Source organism: Balaenoptera acutorostrata, chromosome 10, assembly GCF_949987535.1.
Source record: "Balaenoptera acutorostrata chromosome 10, mBalAcu1.1, whole genome shotgun sequence".
In the NCBI taxonomy this organism is placed as follows: Eukaryota; Metazoa; Chordata; class Mammalia; order Artiodactyla; family Balaenopteridae; genus Balaenoptera; species Balaenoptera acutorostrata.
In genome coordinates, this window is record NC_080073.1 from 92,244,126 (window position 1) to 92,259,923 (window position 15,798).

The window sequence follows — 15,798 nt, forward strand, 5'->3', positions numbered from 1 at the left end:
GTAGCAATTCTCATATCAGACAAAATAAACTTTAAAATAAAGACTATTACAAGAGACAAAGAAGGACATTAAATAATGATCAAGGGATCAATCCAAGAAGAAGATATAACAATTTTAAATATTTATGCACCCAGCATAGGAGTACCTCAATACATAAGGCAAATACTAACAGCAATAAAAGGGGAAATCGACAGTAACACAATCATAGTAGGGAATTTTAACACCCCACTTTCACCAATGGACAGATCATCTAAAATGAAAATAAATAAGGAAACACAAGCTTTAAATGATACATTAAACAAGATGGACTTAATTGATATTTATAGGACATTCCATCCAAAAATAATAATTTGTAAATAAATCTGTTTAACCTTAGCAGCTTACTCACAAATAAAATTTCTTTTCCACAACTGTCTACATGTTTTTAATCTATCCAGTTTTTGTCATATACGTTTTCTCCTTCTCATTCTGGAACAATCGATCTTTCTACTTTAGGACAAAATTATTCTCTTTCCCTTAAATATGTCTTTAATAACTTTCCTTAGCAAAAATACATCTTTCTTTCCTACATGGGCCATTTTTTTATCCTTATTATTTGTCATAGTTTTATTTATATGTATGGATTAGAGTTTTTTAACCATCAGTAATCTTTCTTTTCAGTGAAAACTAAGAAGGAAGCAATTGGGAACTGTCTTCCACATACTATAATTCTGTAGTAAATTGGAAATACATCCTTTCATAATTTCTAGAGGCATATGTATTTTCATAGTACAATTTCTCATGTTCATTACTGACCCAATATATTTATGTTCTCTATACCACATAAAAACAAGATGCCAAAAGTAGATAAATAAACTTTTGTTCAGCTCTTCATGTTTTATCTCATTTGGAAATCATCTATACATTCAATGAATATTCATCATTTAACTTTGTATAGCTTTAAGGTTTTAAGTTATCAGAAAGTTTTTTGAAATTATTTTTAAGTAAACATACTATAAAACATAATTATTGTTGAAAAGTTCACTTATAAACTTTTATCCCACAGACATCTATTTAATGCACATGTTCTTAACTATACTAGAATTGCTGATGAAAATTTCATGAGACACAAAACAAAGCTAGCCATCATTTTAAGTTATTTTTCTTGTTGACAAAGCAGGCAAGTATCAAAGTATCACTGAAGAAAGACTCTAGAAAGTTAAACATATGGTTCTTCCCTTCCTTTTTTTTTTTTTTTTTTTAACTGCTGTGCTTGGCGTGCATCAAGCAGTTCATTTTTATTGTACATTTGGTTCTTAGGTTGGATTTATAGTTTTCTAATTTTAAATGTCTAGTAGAGATAACATAAGCTTATTTGAGAGGCAAACCTAGGTAGAATAAAATTGTATCTGTGCCTTATATATAATGCTGATGATGCTGAAGAAATGCCTATTTTCATTTTACCAACAATTTAAAAACTAGCTTTATTTATCAAAGAGTATCCCAGTTCATGTGAACTTCAAAACACATTTGGGTTAGATTCTATATTTCTGAGAGTTTTAGGAATCCTTAATTTACATGAGTGCTCATTTATATCTAAGCCAACTTGAACTCCTTTAAGGGCTTTAATAAATTAATTTGGTAATACCATTTAGAGGTAGAAAAATATCACAAATTATATCTATATATTATATATATATAAATATATAGACAGTTGCAAACAGAGACCTTATAGTTTTTGTTTTAAAATTTTAGCCATGTGTCAGATACATTAATATCTGAAATGTAGTATAATTATTATTTAAAATTTTCCCTTTTTCTCTTAAGTGCAGGGCAGTTCTGTTTCCAATGTCCTGGGCTTTTACAGTATCTGCAAGCATTTTGAGATGAATAGGTGAGGTTTGGGGATTGTAAAGCTAGGTGGGCTTTGAATTGCTCCTAGAGCCACATTTCTGTTTTGTAAAGAATTGACGTATAAGACAGTGACAGTTGTGTATAATTCTGCAAAGAACTGGGTCACAGCCTGAATGTTATCAAGGGGCTGACCTGCCCATCCAACTACATTGTATTCAATTTGCTTCTTTATGTCAGGGAGAAGACTTTCAACTAAGATGAAAATCAAAAGATACCTATGTTCTAGATTTAAGCTTCTTCTGTAACCTACCAGAGTAATTTTGAATTCTATGTCATAGTTGAATTAGGTGATATCCTTTCATCCATAAAATATAAACCACCCAGTGAAGTTGGTTTTATCACCCCAACTTCATACAAGAGGAAATTGAGGCCCAGGAAGGATAAATGAATTGCTAAAGTTATACATTTAAAATGTGACAAAGTTTACATGTTTAAAGTAGTATGTGTGACTGCAGAACTTAGGGTATTTCCAATCTACTTGGTGGTACAAGTATCTTCTACATACTCATTTCATAGGTCACCATTTCCCTAATCTCTCAGAATTAATAACCCGAAGTCATCTCTTTTCTCTCTCGCTCTCCATATCTAATCAGTCATCAAATCCTATTAATTTTTCCTTAATGCTTTTATTTTGCTTCCAGTTCTTTTTACTGCCAACATCAAATTCAGGCCCTGTACATTTTACCTGTTGCCTATTGAAATAGCCTCCTGAATTGTCTCTTAGTTTTTCTCTCTCTTCACTAATTCAGTTGCAGTTCTAAAGCAACTTTTCATCTTGTGGATCCCCCTGTTTCATCACTTCCTTGTTTTCTTGTTGCCAAAGAAAGTGTTATGGATTGAATTGTGTAACCCCTGCGCCTAATTCATATGTTGAAGCCCTACCCCCTGATGTGACTGTACTTGGAGATGGGACCTTTAAGACGGTCATTAAGACTAAATGATGTCATAAGAGTAGGGTCCTGATCTAGTATGACTGGGGTCCTTACAAGAAGAGAAAGAGACACCAGGGATGCACACACAGAGGAAAGGCCATGTGAGGTCACAGTGAAAAGGCAACCATCTGCAGGCCAAGGAGAGAGTCCTCAGGAGAAACCAAACCTACGAACACCTTGATCGTAGGCTTCCAGCCTCCAGAACTGTGAGAAATACATTTCTGTTGTTTAAGTCACCCATTCTGCCGTGTTTTGTTATGGCAGCCCTAGCTAACAGGAAGGAAGTGTCAATTCTTCATCCAGACAATCTAGCCCATCCACAATTTGATTCTTACTTTCAACCTCATTCATAGAAGTGCTCCCTATTCCAAAGAAACCCCTCAACATTTTGTTCTTTCTTTTCTAGGCTTCTGTTCCTTTCTGGGAGGGGCTTCTTGCATATTTTCACTTATGTAGGTCCTACCTGGCCTTTAGGAATGAGGTCTGGTCTCACTTGTGTTTCCTTATCTAGATCGTAAACTCCTTGTGGGGACTATGCCTCCAAATTAGTATCACATGAAGGACCTAATGCAATGTCTGGCTCTGATGTCTGTTGACATCAAGTGTCTGTTGATTGAGTCATTAATTTATCTGGATTGTCATGATTTCTCTGATACCTGCTCTTTTATTACAATCTTCTGGCTGTTTCTGCAGAACCAACAGCTTTAAAGTATTATAGCCTGGAAGATAACGACAGCGAGCATTGCCTTCTTAGAAGTATAGGCTGTCACCTAAAGGAAACATGCTGTGATCCTTAATATTCGGAAACAGCTATGGAATTGTGAGACAAGTTTCTTCCCAATAATGAGCCCTTCTGTCATAATTTTCCACTTTCCAGCTAAAGCTGGGGTACTCACGCATAGCAAGAAACAGCTAGAGTACACACACACACCTGCCCTTTGCAATGTGGCAGGGGGCAACCAGAAACAATCTCCCTGAGTGTCAAATAGAGAGGGGCGCATGGTACCCGCACCTCATTGTTAGCTCTGCGGACACTTAAACATTTAGTTTCTGGGGGAAAAGTGTTTTGGGAAAAGGGGGAATGATCCTTTTCCTATTTTTTCAATTGTAGGATTAAAATGATAGGAAACTCCTTTCACTTATCTCTCCAGGTTCTTTGATTATCTGCTGTTAAAGTGTTTGGAAATAAAGCCTCACTTCCATCTTTCCTTTCCAGCTGAAACCTGAAGGCTTAAGAATACCTACGGGCTAGACTGAGGTACGGGGTAGTTGAGGAAGTTGTTTAGAAGCTTGTTAAGTCTTTTCTCAAAGGCGGTGAATTAAATACACTTTCCACTCGTCAGCTTTGACAAAGAAACCCAGCCATTAACATAGGAAAGCCTCTTGTTTGCATTTTTTAACAGCTGACATTTGTACCTTTTGGAGGAGTGAAGGGCATCTCATTGCTTCCTTGTTTAAATCAGCCTGGAAATAATGGGGATGATAGGGAAGCAGGGCTAATTTCCTTTGTCTCCTATTCAGCAGATAATGGTGGTCTGTGTGGGGTGTTAAAGGCCAGGCTGCAGCAGTGACCTGGAGATGACTTCATTCTTCAGAGGTTTATCAAAGGCCCCTGTCAGTCAAACTCATGCTGGGAGACTGGGGAATGGCCATCTGGTTCACTGTTCATCAGAGAGCAGCAAGGAGAGCGAGGAGGTGAAAAATCTCGCTGTCAGTTCTGAGCCAGGTGGAAGGGCGAGGCGATGCCTTTGGAGGTGGGTTTAGCAGCTCTTGGGCACATACACAGAAGAGAAATAAACGTGAGGGTATATGTGTGCTGTGTGTGTGAGAAAGAGACCAAGACAGAAACGGAGAAGGTAAGAGAAGGAGAGAGTGGGAAGACGAGTGGATGGAGACTTTTATTTAAGCCAGTGGGATCGTCTTGAATCGATTTTAAGTGGAAAGACTGAAGGTCACTCATGCTGCGAACCCTGCAGAAAAAGCTCTGAATTGTTTCCCTGGCTGTGGGGAAGAAAGGGAGTAAGTGGCTCACAGCGGGGATCTGATTTAATTTAAAGCACGATGTTTCTGTTCTGAAGCCAGAATTCTTTCATCCTAGCCATGTTGATTACAAGCACTAACAAGGCATTACAAGAAGCACTACCAGGAAATCTTCCCCTCTCCCCTCACCCCAAGTCAACTACTGGTGAACTAGGATTTTGTGGGGCTACACAGCAGGCTCTGCCCTCAGGGCAGCCGTTCAGAAAGGCTTCTGTTGTCAGGAAACTCATATCCTCATGGCACCCAGGTTTGGGTCTGTGTTAACGTGAGAATTCCTACCGGTAGCTGAAATTTACACAGTCATGGGAAACACAACATTTTTACCCATGGACATTGCAAGTATTGAAGGATGCTTCAACATTCAAAGATCAGAATGACAGAGACCTGGTGCCTGTCTTCCTTTCTCCCTTCCTCCCTCCCTCCCTCCCATCCTCTCTTCCTCCCTTCCTTCTTTCCTATTGTGGTAAACTGTATGTAACATAAAATGTTTACCATTTTAACCATTTCTAAGTGGCCTTAAATGCATTCACATTACTGTGCAACCATCACCATCATCCATCTCCAGACCTCTTTTTGTTTTCCCAAACTGAAATTCTATCTCATTAAACAATAATTCCCCGTTCCTCCCACTCCCAGACCCTGGCAACCACCCTTCTACTTTCTGTCTCCGTGAATTCGATTATTCTAAGTACCTCATATAAGTAGAACCATATGGTATTTGTCCTTTGGTGACTGGCTTGTTTCACTCAGCACGTTTTCAAGGTTGATCCTTGTTGTGGCATGTGTCAGGATTTCTTTCCTTTTTAAGGCTGAACAATATTTCACCGTATGGATATACCATATTTTGTTTATCCATTCATCCATCCATCCATGGACACTGGGTTATTTCCACCAAGACTTTCTTTTAAATTATGTTGTTCTCACATCTGTCCTCTCCTAGTATCATGTTAAGCCAGTGCCCTATAAACACTGTGGGTTTTTTGGTAGACATTCTTTAGTTGCTGTCAACACAAGCATCACCTCAATTTAGAGTCCACTGCCCTGTCACAAAAAATGAGGCTATAATTGTGGTTGGTTTTCTGGCTGTTTAAAGTGGAGAGGGGCTCTGATCCAAACAGAGCATGGGGGAAAACTAAGAGATGGGGTGAAGAGGGAATATTCCTGCTCTATTTTTTTTTTAAACATTTTTATTATAGAAACCTCTAAAATATATGGAAGTGGAAGAAAGACTAGTTCGATGAACTTCCCATAAATCGCTATAGTCAATCATTGACAAATGACAAATATTTTTTCATCTCTACTTCACACACTGCCTCTCCCATCCTGGGTTGTTTTTCAATTTCCCCCTAACTCTTTTTATTTTAAAAAGTTCAAACCTACAGAGAAATTTCCAAGAAAAGTGTTAAGAGCAACCATTTGTCATTACCTTCACACTTGTCTTGGAAATCACCAATTGTTAACATTTTGCCATCTTTTCTTTATATCTGTCTGTCTATCTATCTATCCATCTATCATATATCTGTACTTTTTTTCTTGAGTCATTTGAAATTAGTTGCCTACATGATGACACTTTATCTGTTACTACTTTAGCATCTATCTAAAAACAAGGACGTTCTCCTTCATAACCAAATGCAAGGATCACACTCAGGAATTAAACGTTTATACATGATTAGCTAATAAACAATCTATATTCAATTTTCCCCAATCATCTCAACATATGCCGCCATATATATATATATATATATATATATATATTTATTTATTTATTTTAGAAAATCTAGTAAGGGACTAAGCATGACATTTCCTTGTCATTTCTCTTTAGTCTCCTTTAGACTCCTGACCCTTTTTGTCTTTGATGCCACCCAGCTGTTTTGGGGTGAAGGTCTTGCAAATACGTAATTTAATCTCTGAGGTGGTGAGAAAGAGGATGATGATTGTTTCTGAATCTAGCGTCATCATGGACTCATAAATGTTTACATTGTTGTTAGCAGAGATAATCTGGGAGTCGATAATATCTAGAACCTTCTGTTTGACATCCAAATATCTTCTGAGATATTTGCAAAGAGCAAGAATGACGAGCCATTAACTAATTCCAATAAATGAGTCACACATTAGAGAAACGTTTCACTTCTGCCTTTGGAACTGTTCCTGAAAGAAGGGCAGGTTTGCCTTTCGTCCAGGCAGGGACTTAACAGTTGGCTCTTTCTAATGTAAATCTAAATTTATTTTTGAACGTTCACTAGTTAAATCTTGTAAAACTCCCAAAAGTCAGGACATCTCTCATTTATATATGAAGGAAGTGAACATGGGGGCATCTAGGGTATAAGACATCCGGACAAAGAAAACTGTCTCTGATTTGTTGAATATTTCCTAGGACCACATAATCTACATGAGAGCACTTAACAAGTATTATCACTCTATTAGTGTGCCCAAACCCAAACCAGTGAGAATGCAAGATGGTTCCTAGTTATCTGTTTTGAATGATTAAGGCTAGTAAGGTATCTGGATGCAGCAGAATTCTGTTGTCATGTAAAGATGTATTGGTTTTGTATATAATATTATTTATAATTTTTAAGAGTCAGAAATATCATTCTACTTAAATGCTCACTTAGGTCTTTAAAAAGGCCAAATAGACATTTCTAAAAACTATCTAAAAAGAGGATAAAAACTTTGTTTGGCTTTTTTTTTTTTTTAAATAAGTTTATTCATTTATTTATTTATTTTGGCTGTGTTGGGTCTTCATTTCTGTGCGAGGGCTTTCTCTGGTTGCGGCGAGCGGGGGCCACTCTTCATCGCGGTGCGCGGGCCTCTCACTATCGCGGCCTCTCTTCTTGCGGAGCACAGGCTCCAGACGCGCAGGCTCAGTAGTTGTGGCTCACGGGCCTAGTTGCTCCGCGGCATGTGGGATCTTCCTAGACCAGGGCTCGAACCCGTGTCCCCTGCATTGGCAGGCAGATTCTCAACCACTGCACCACCAGGGAAGCCCAAGTTTGGCTTTTTTGAAGGACAAATATACACAGCAGCCAGAACCCAGACCTGCCTATTATAAGGTAGTGGACAAGGTCATTCTGATCTTTGTCCCATGGTTTAATTAATGAGAGAAGAGTGTTGGCCTAGAATACTTGTTAGATGAAGTCTGACATGTTGAAGTTTATGTTTGTGTTGGGTACCAGGAGAAAAATGTTTTGTTCAAATTTTTTTCATTTAGCTGATGAGAGAGGTCTTGCTGAGGTCTGTCAACTGGACCATTTAACAAAAAAACAAAGACTCCTTTTATTTTTAAATTCACCCACCATGTACCTAAAGTATTACCTTAAAGGACCCCTGCCTGTGATATCCAGCATTTTAGACAAGAGCCTGTGGACTCTTGCCACCATATGGCTTATAAACTAAAAATTGTGAGTCTTTGGGACATTGAGATCATGAAGTAACACCAAAACAGTGAGCCAGGGAAACCCATGTGGCTGGGAGACAAGCGAGGAGGAATCATGTTCCTGAGCTATCAGGATGCCCTTGCTTAATGAAGGTTGGATTCAGAGGAAAACTGCTGGAGAAGTAAGAAGTTAAGATCAAAAGAGAATATGAATGGAGCTATTTACAAAGATTATGTACCTGCATGTCTTTCTGTTTTTGTTTTTGTTTAAAAAATTTATTTATTTTAACAAGGTTTGCTTAACTAAGCCATGGATTACCTAGAGTGGTTTTATTTTACATGTGTTTTGAACTTACATTGTCAATCTTTCTATGCCTCTTCTTGGAAATCTCATGGAAAAGAGGGATTACCTTAATTCCGCTTGATGTTTCCTGGGAAATCAAAATAGTTTTCATATAGTTCTCTTTAACTAACTACAACATTTTGTAGGATTCTGGGGTTAATTTCAAGACTCATGACACAAATGTCTTCATGCTTATGTTGGTTTGGGGTAACAGATTTCCTTGTAGAAAGGAGGTTGGGATGAGCTGGGTATTTGGCAAATATAGGGAATATGGAGATGGTCACTTGCCCCAAAGAGTTGGGACTTCACTCTCTATCTTTACCTTTATCTGTTTGGGATTATTTTGTTTCCTGGCAATGCTACAGCTGAGTGAGTCCCAGAGGCACACACCTAGCCCTTCATTCCATATAAGCTTCTTGTCTTACCCTCTCCACCAACAGAAAACTCTAATTGAGAAATCTATTTCTTTATTACTTATTTCTCTTCCACAATAGAAATGTATCAGCTCCAGGTCCCATTCTTTCTCATCCTGTTATTACACTGGGAAATAATAGCAGTAAATAATTATTGAGTGAAGCATCTCCAATAAGGTACTGATGGACTAACAATGGATTGGCAGTTTCTGTTTCCAGACTTTCAAAACTTTAATAGGACTATAGGAGATATAATGTTGTACTCTAAAGAAGTATGTGTGGTTTAGCAATGGAAATGTAGAAAAAAAATTATGTAAGTTTGGATCTGTGTCCAAGGCCAAGTTCGTCATATAGGGTGATATGCGTGTGTTCAAGCTGTGAAGATTGAAGCCATCAAAGTGGGATGTGATGTGGGTCATTATCATACTCCTCCCAGGCATTAGGGACCTCCCTGCTTTATTCCTGAGTGCCTATCCTCACACTACATTGAATACCATCGCTCTTTATCCTAACGGTGGGGATTAACAGGATAATCAGCATAATTGACCCATTCTGACCCTGGCCATCATGTCCCAAGGGGGATCTAGGGCTCAATACTCTATTAAAACTGGTGTTTAGTTGTCATTCAGACAGATAGCGTGGGGCTAGGCAAAAGCTGAGCATCTAAACATGGCAGCACATGATTCCAATGGCAGGCAAATAGGAATATGAGCTTAAAAGTAAGCCTACAATTTCAAGGTATGGAGGAAAGGAAGATATCTTTGTACAAAGTCCAGTTCAAGTCTAGGATCTGGAGAAGCCAGTAATCAGGCAAAACGAGGGCCATGGGAGGCCCATAGGAAAAATCTGAGACTGCAGACGCCTAAAAGAAGTATAATAAACTCAGGAATTAGGAGACTGGATAAAAGGGTAAAATCACTGTGGGACCTAGAGAAAAGATAGAAACCCAGTTTTGAAGAGGCCTAAATACCAAATTTAGGATGGAACCAGCAAGATAGATTTGACACTGGTTAACAACCTCCCTCCTTCTCTCCTTGAGATTGGTCCCAGAATTTGGAAATGTGTGTGTGTGTGTGTTTTCAGTTAAATAATCTCAGTTTCTATATTAGAAACAAAGGACAATGGGTATGATAGGGATTCAGGCAACTTTTACAGAATCAAAGGCATAGATATGGGGGTTAGGGTTCTATGCCCTGTGTCCAGCTTCTGAGCTACAGTCCGGCTTTGTGGTATTCCTGAAATCACACCTAATGGTAGGACATAGATTCTGTGCTATGGGCCTTCTCTCGTAAGCAAGGTCGCTGATCTCAAGTCCCCTAAGCCCCTTTGCTGTACTGGAGGTCTAAGTGACTTTTCGAAGCCTAGAAAGATTGGCCTTATCAGATAAATCTGCCTTCTGTAATTCAGGGAGGAGGTTTGTCAGACTGAGCATTTCTGTGAGTTGGTCCTACCTGCCTCATGAGAGGTGAATCCTATGAGGCAGAAAGGATCTGGGAATTCAGCAGTTGCCTTGGTTTCCAAGAAATGTCTCCACCCTTCAGTTGGTTCTGAAAATAACAGCCTGTTTCACTTGAAAAGGGAATGCATGCTGAGTTCTCTTCTCAGCTTATAAATTATGCTGTATTAACACTGGCATCAGTTTCATTTTCACTGTGTAAACATGAGGCAGCCCAGAGTGGAAAGAGGGTGGGAAGGGCCGGCTGCCAGGCCCCAGCAGAGATGCGTGAGCAGCACTTTGAATGCTGGATGGTGTTCATGAGACATTAAAGTTGGGTTCCCCAACACCTGTCCCCAGCACTCAGGCCTTTTTTAAAAAATTATGAACACTTTGCCACCTAGGTTGGTTGGTTTAGTGCTAGGTGAAGTACATGGTTAAGTAAATGCTGTGATTCAAATAGCCCTGAGAAAGGGGGCTCTTCTCAAAAATGTCCAGTGTCTGGTCACCGGGTCTGTGATTCTATTATAGATTCATCTGTAGGGGTTATGATGTAACATTTTAAAACCTCCCTCTTCCACCATAAATACACTAGGGATGGAATCACATAGTTATTTCACTAACCCTTTTACTGAGCCAGATCTTCTGTTGTAGGCAAGGCACCTTGGTCCCAAATTAAAATGTCTGTTGCCATTATTGGCCATGAAGAACTTAGCATGAACTATTTCATCAATGATTCCAGTCAACCAACTTGACAAGTGCAACACAGGGTGACTAAATGGAGAGTGAAGATTAGAGTACAGGAATAGCAAGATACATATCTAAAGAGCACAGACCTAGGTAGGACCTGACCAGGATCGTCAGTGGCCCAGGGACAAAGTGAGGGCGATGATGGACTGAAGGGAAGGAGTGGGGGTGTCACAGAGGGGAAAAGGAAATAGAAGATGTAAAAATGGAAAACAATAACAAAACCCTTTCTCGGCTACACAGTTTTGTTCTAGAGATCACTTGTACAGCCATACGCTTGTGGAGTAAGATGGCCCCTTTGAAACAAGAGAAGGACTTCTAAACATGAAAACTCAGTATATTAAAATCCATAAAAGTTAGAATTCTGATTTAGAATTAGAAAAGTAAAAACATTTAGTCAAAATGTCTATCTGAAATGTGAAGTTTTTTAGAAGATTCTCTAAGGCAGTGTTTTTCAAGGTGGAACATATCAGTCATGATGGTGTCTGCTGTAGGTAACTGAAGATGCAACTCAACAAACAGGCTTAAATGAGAGGGACATTATTACCTTCGGTAAAAAGACACCCAAATGTCAGAGTGAGCTTTAGGGTTAGTTGAGTCAGTTGTTTAATAATTTCATAAAGGACCCAGTTCTTGCGTTCTGTCTACCCTAACAATGCCAGTGTTATTTAATCCCAGAAATGGTCCCACCAGTAGTCATCAGATGGCTACTATGCACCCAGGCTACAATATTTTCCTTGTTCACAGCTGGTGGGAGAGACAATTTCTCTCTTAACATGGAATTCGTTTCTTTCCCTTTGGTCTCAGTGAGCCACCCACGTTCACATACCTGCAGGGAATGGCATCCACTGATTGGCTTCTGCCTGAGCCCCTGAACCAGTTAGTAAAAGGGACTTTGAGATTATGTGATTGGCTGGAGGACTAATCGGAAACTAGAATCAGTTTCTCATAGTGCAGAATGAGAGACCAGTAGAAAATGGGATGAATGGTTTAGGAAGTCAAGCACGATATCCACACCCTAATTAACGACGCCACTATTGAGGTGGGAGTGGAAGACACAGTCACCCCTCCCCCTTGCTCACCACTGCCTCTCATTTATCTTTACCCTTCAAACACTACTTTGTACTTTCTAGGAGCTTCTAGGATTCTAGTTTGAAACCACTGTCAGAGCAAGGGCAGCATCAACCCAAGAAATCAAGTAGGTGTGAAGCCTGAGTAATTACCTTCTCTAAAAGCTTAGAAATTCTGAGCTTACATCAAAGACTCTTTTGCCACATGCTCCTGTACCTTTAGTCTGTCATATAAACCCTTCCTTGTCTGTGCAAGGAGAAGTAACCCAGGATAATGGGTAGGAAGTTCCTGGCCAAAAAAAGTAAAACAAAGCAAAACAACACAGAATTCCATAATTAAGAATTTCTTTAAAAAAGAAGGAATATAAGAATCCCGAATAGACTCTTATGTACGTCAACAAATATTCTAGCCTTCATGTGCACTATTGGGAAGATTTTTTGTCTGATTTTTTTAATGTTTAAATTTGTCAAAGGAACTTAAAAAGAAAAACTATTTGGATGTAAATTCTGTTTGAAAAAAATAGTTTTATTTTGAAATCATGTTTTAGAAGTGCAGGCATGGCTCTCAGCATCCCAAAGCACATGGCCTGGCAACTGCACTGAGCACCAACGAAGCCCACAGGAATCTGAAACGAGGCCACCCCAGGAAATCGGGAACTCCGTGTTGATACTGTTACAGTGAGCTTCACACGAGAGCATTGAAAATGGTTAGTTTTAGCCCATTAACTGGCAAAATGGGTCTCCTTTATGAAAATTTTCTTTTTTTTTTTTCACTTCTTGAGAAATCTCTAAGGAACTGTTTTGGTTGACCACTAGAGTGAACCAAATAACACTGTCTATTTTAACGTCATAATTTCCTGCTGTTATTCTCCTGCCTATATATCCTATTTGTAGAACTTAACACTAGTGTTTGCCCCAGATTGCATGTTCTGATAGGAACTTACTGCAGGTCATTTGCCTCTTTGCTCTCAAATGTATCCCATGCCTTTTCCCTGTATCACTGGGGCTGAATCCTTCATCAGCATTTCCGGACTTCTTGGCCAACTTGCTTCCAGCTAAGTCCTAACAACAGGAGGCCCCAGTGGGAGATGGGAGGATCAGAGGGAAGGAGACATCAGATTATTTCCCTGTTTCTCTCTGCCAGGAAGGGTCTCTTTTGTGTCTTATCAGTGGCTTCAGCTCCCACTGGTCAGTTCCTCCCTTCATGTTCCCACCTCCTACCAGGCAGACATGATACAATTTCAGCTGCCACCGGCTGAACTGTTTGGGTGCAAAATCTGACATACTCGGTTGAATAATTAGTTTGATTTCTTTGAAATCATATTTCATAAGAGCACCCGTGGCTCTCAGCTGCAACATCCCAATGCGCATGTGTGGGCAGCTGCAACCAGCACTAAGGTCCCAGTAACATCATCCCCTCTCATTGTCCCTCTAGCCCTATGGGTGGTAGTAGCTCACTATGGTTTCTACTCACCTTCCTCCCATGGTTGCTCCTTCAGCTCCTGTAAGAACATTGAAAACATTTTCTACTATTACATTCCCCCTTTTGAATTATCTGACATAGGTTTGTTTTCTGAGTTGGAACCGGATGAATACTATAGGGAAATACTAGTTGCTTTAATAGGATGTTCTTTTGATATACCCACCATGCTACCACCAGAACTACAAATGATAATAACATTCTTTGAAAGTGGGATCATCTTGTGCTAAATTGACTTCTGTTTTTCTTTGTTTCTTTTATAGAAAATTTAAAAATTTCTCCTGCAGACTATATGTTTTGCATTGATGCTTGTCCACATGTTTGGGTAGTGAGGACTTGAAGTCCTAAGTGTATCAGATAAGCATGCAGACTATCAATACGGCAGAAAAAATCATGCATTGAGTCCCTCGTGTGGCCTTAGTTTTTGCACCAATGTCTTTCAAATTTCATGTTAAATGTTTTAAGTGCTTTTCAATACCAAGAATGCTAGAAGGATCTTTTGAATTTAACTTAAAATTGAAAAAGCCAAATACAGAAACTATGTTCAAAATTGACAGGTATCTCCCATGCTTTCCATTTAAAATACTGGTGCATAATTTTTTTTAAATTAATTTTTATTTATTTATTTATTATTTGTTTTGGCTGTGTTGGGTCTTCGTTTCTGTGCGAGGGCTTTCTCTAGTTGCGGTGAGTGGGGGCCACTCTTCATCGTGGTGCGCGGGTCTCTCACTGTCACGGCCTCTCTTGTTGTGGAGCACAGGCTCCAGACTCCCAGGCTCAGTAGTTGTGTCTCACAGGCCCAGTTGCTCCGAGGCACGTGGGATCTTCCCAGACCAGGGCTCGAACCCGTGTCCCCTGCATTGGCAGGCAGATTCTCAACCACTGCGCCACCAGGGAAGCCCAATACTGGTGCATATTAAAAGGCATACATAACTTGTAGTTTTTGACCAAAGATCAGTTGAGTTAAAGGGCAACAGGGAGTTAGTATTGGTTAAGTCTGAAGCTTTGGTTGAAAATCCCCAGAGGGGTCTCAAGTCAAATTACATGGAAGCAGAAGCAGACATCCCTGGCAGGACTTGAAACACTCTGGGGTCAGCCATCTTGAACACAAAGGTGGGATGGCTGAGTGCTTGTCTGTGTTAATTACTACTTAAATCATTGGGTAGGATTAGCAGAATATGCATAACTCAGGTGGGTCTTCATTTGCACATAATGACTTTGGTCTTTCCTATAGCAAATGCTGAAGTGTACTATGAGAAAGAAAACATCCATAATTACTTTTTTTTTTTTTTTTTTAAATAGCAGACAGAATGGCTATAACTTCTTTGGAGAAGGAGTTCAAGTTTTCCATTTCGCTTTTAAGAACGACTCAGGAAAAGGTTACATTAGACAATTTTGCATAGTGCTGCTGACAAAAACCAAAAAAGTTAAAGTTGGTGGGGTGTAGACAGGATTCCCCCCCCCCTCAAAAAAAAACAAACCAAACCAAAAAAAAAAAACACATAAAGCAAATTAAACAGAAATACAAGCAATTGCTCTCTCCTACACCCCACACAAAATAACAAAGAAAAATCTGTATTTTGTTTTTCAAGGTATAGTAGAGAGAATTTTTTTCTTTTAATATGCTTTCAAATCCTCAGGGACTTTATAATTTATCAAGAAAACACATTCTTCCTAATGAAAGGTTACTGACCTTCATGAATGTGACAGTTCAATTACAGCCCATTCATATGCAGAGCAGGGTTGATAAAGGATTTGGGAAATGTGACTAGCATAGCAAAAAAAGAAAAATGTCTAGGAAATTATTATTAGTTAAAAATATTTTTTTTTGGGCTTCCCTGGTGGCGCAGTGGTTGAGAATCTGCCTGCTAATGCAGGGGACACGGGTTCGAGCCCTGGTCTGGGAAGATCCCACATGCCACGGAGCAGCTGGGCCCGTGAGCCACAATTGCTGAGCCTGCGCGTCTGGAGCCTGTGCCCCGTGACGGGAGGGGCCGCGATAGAGAAAGGCCCGCGCACCGCGATGAAGAGCGGTCCCCGCACCGCGATGAAGAGTGGCCCCCGCTTGCCGC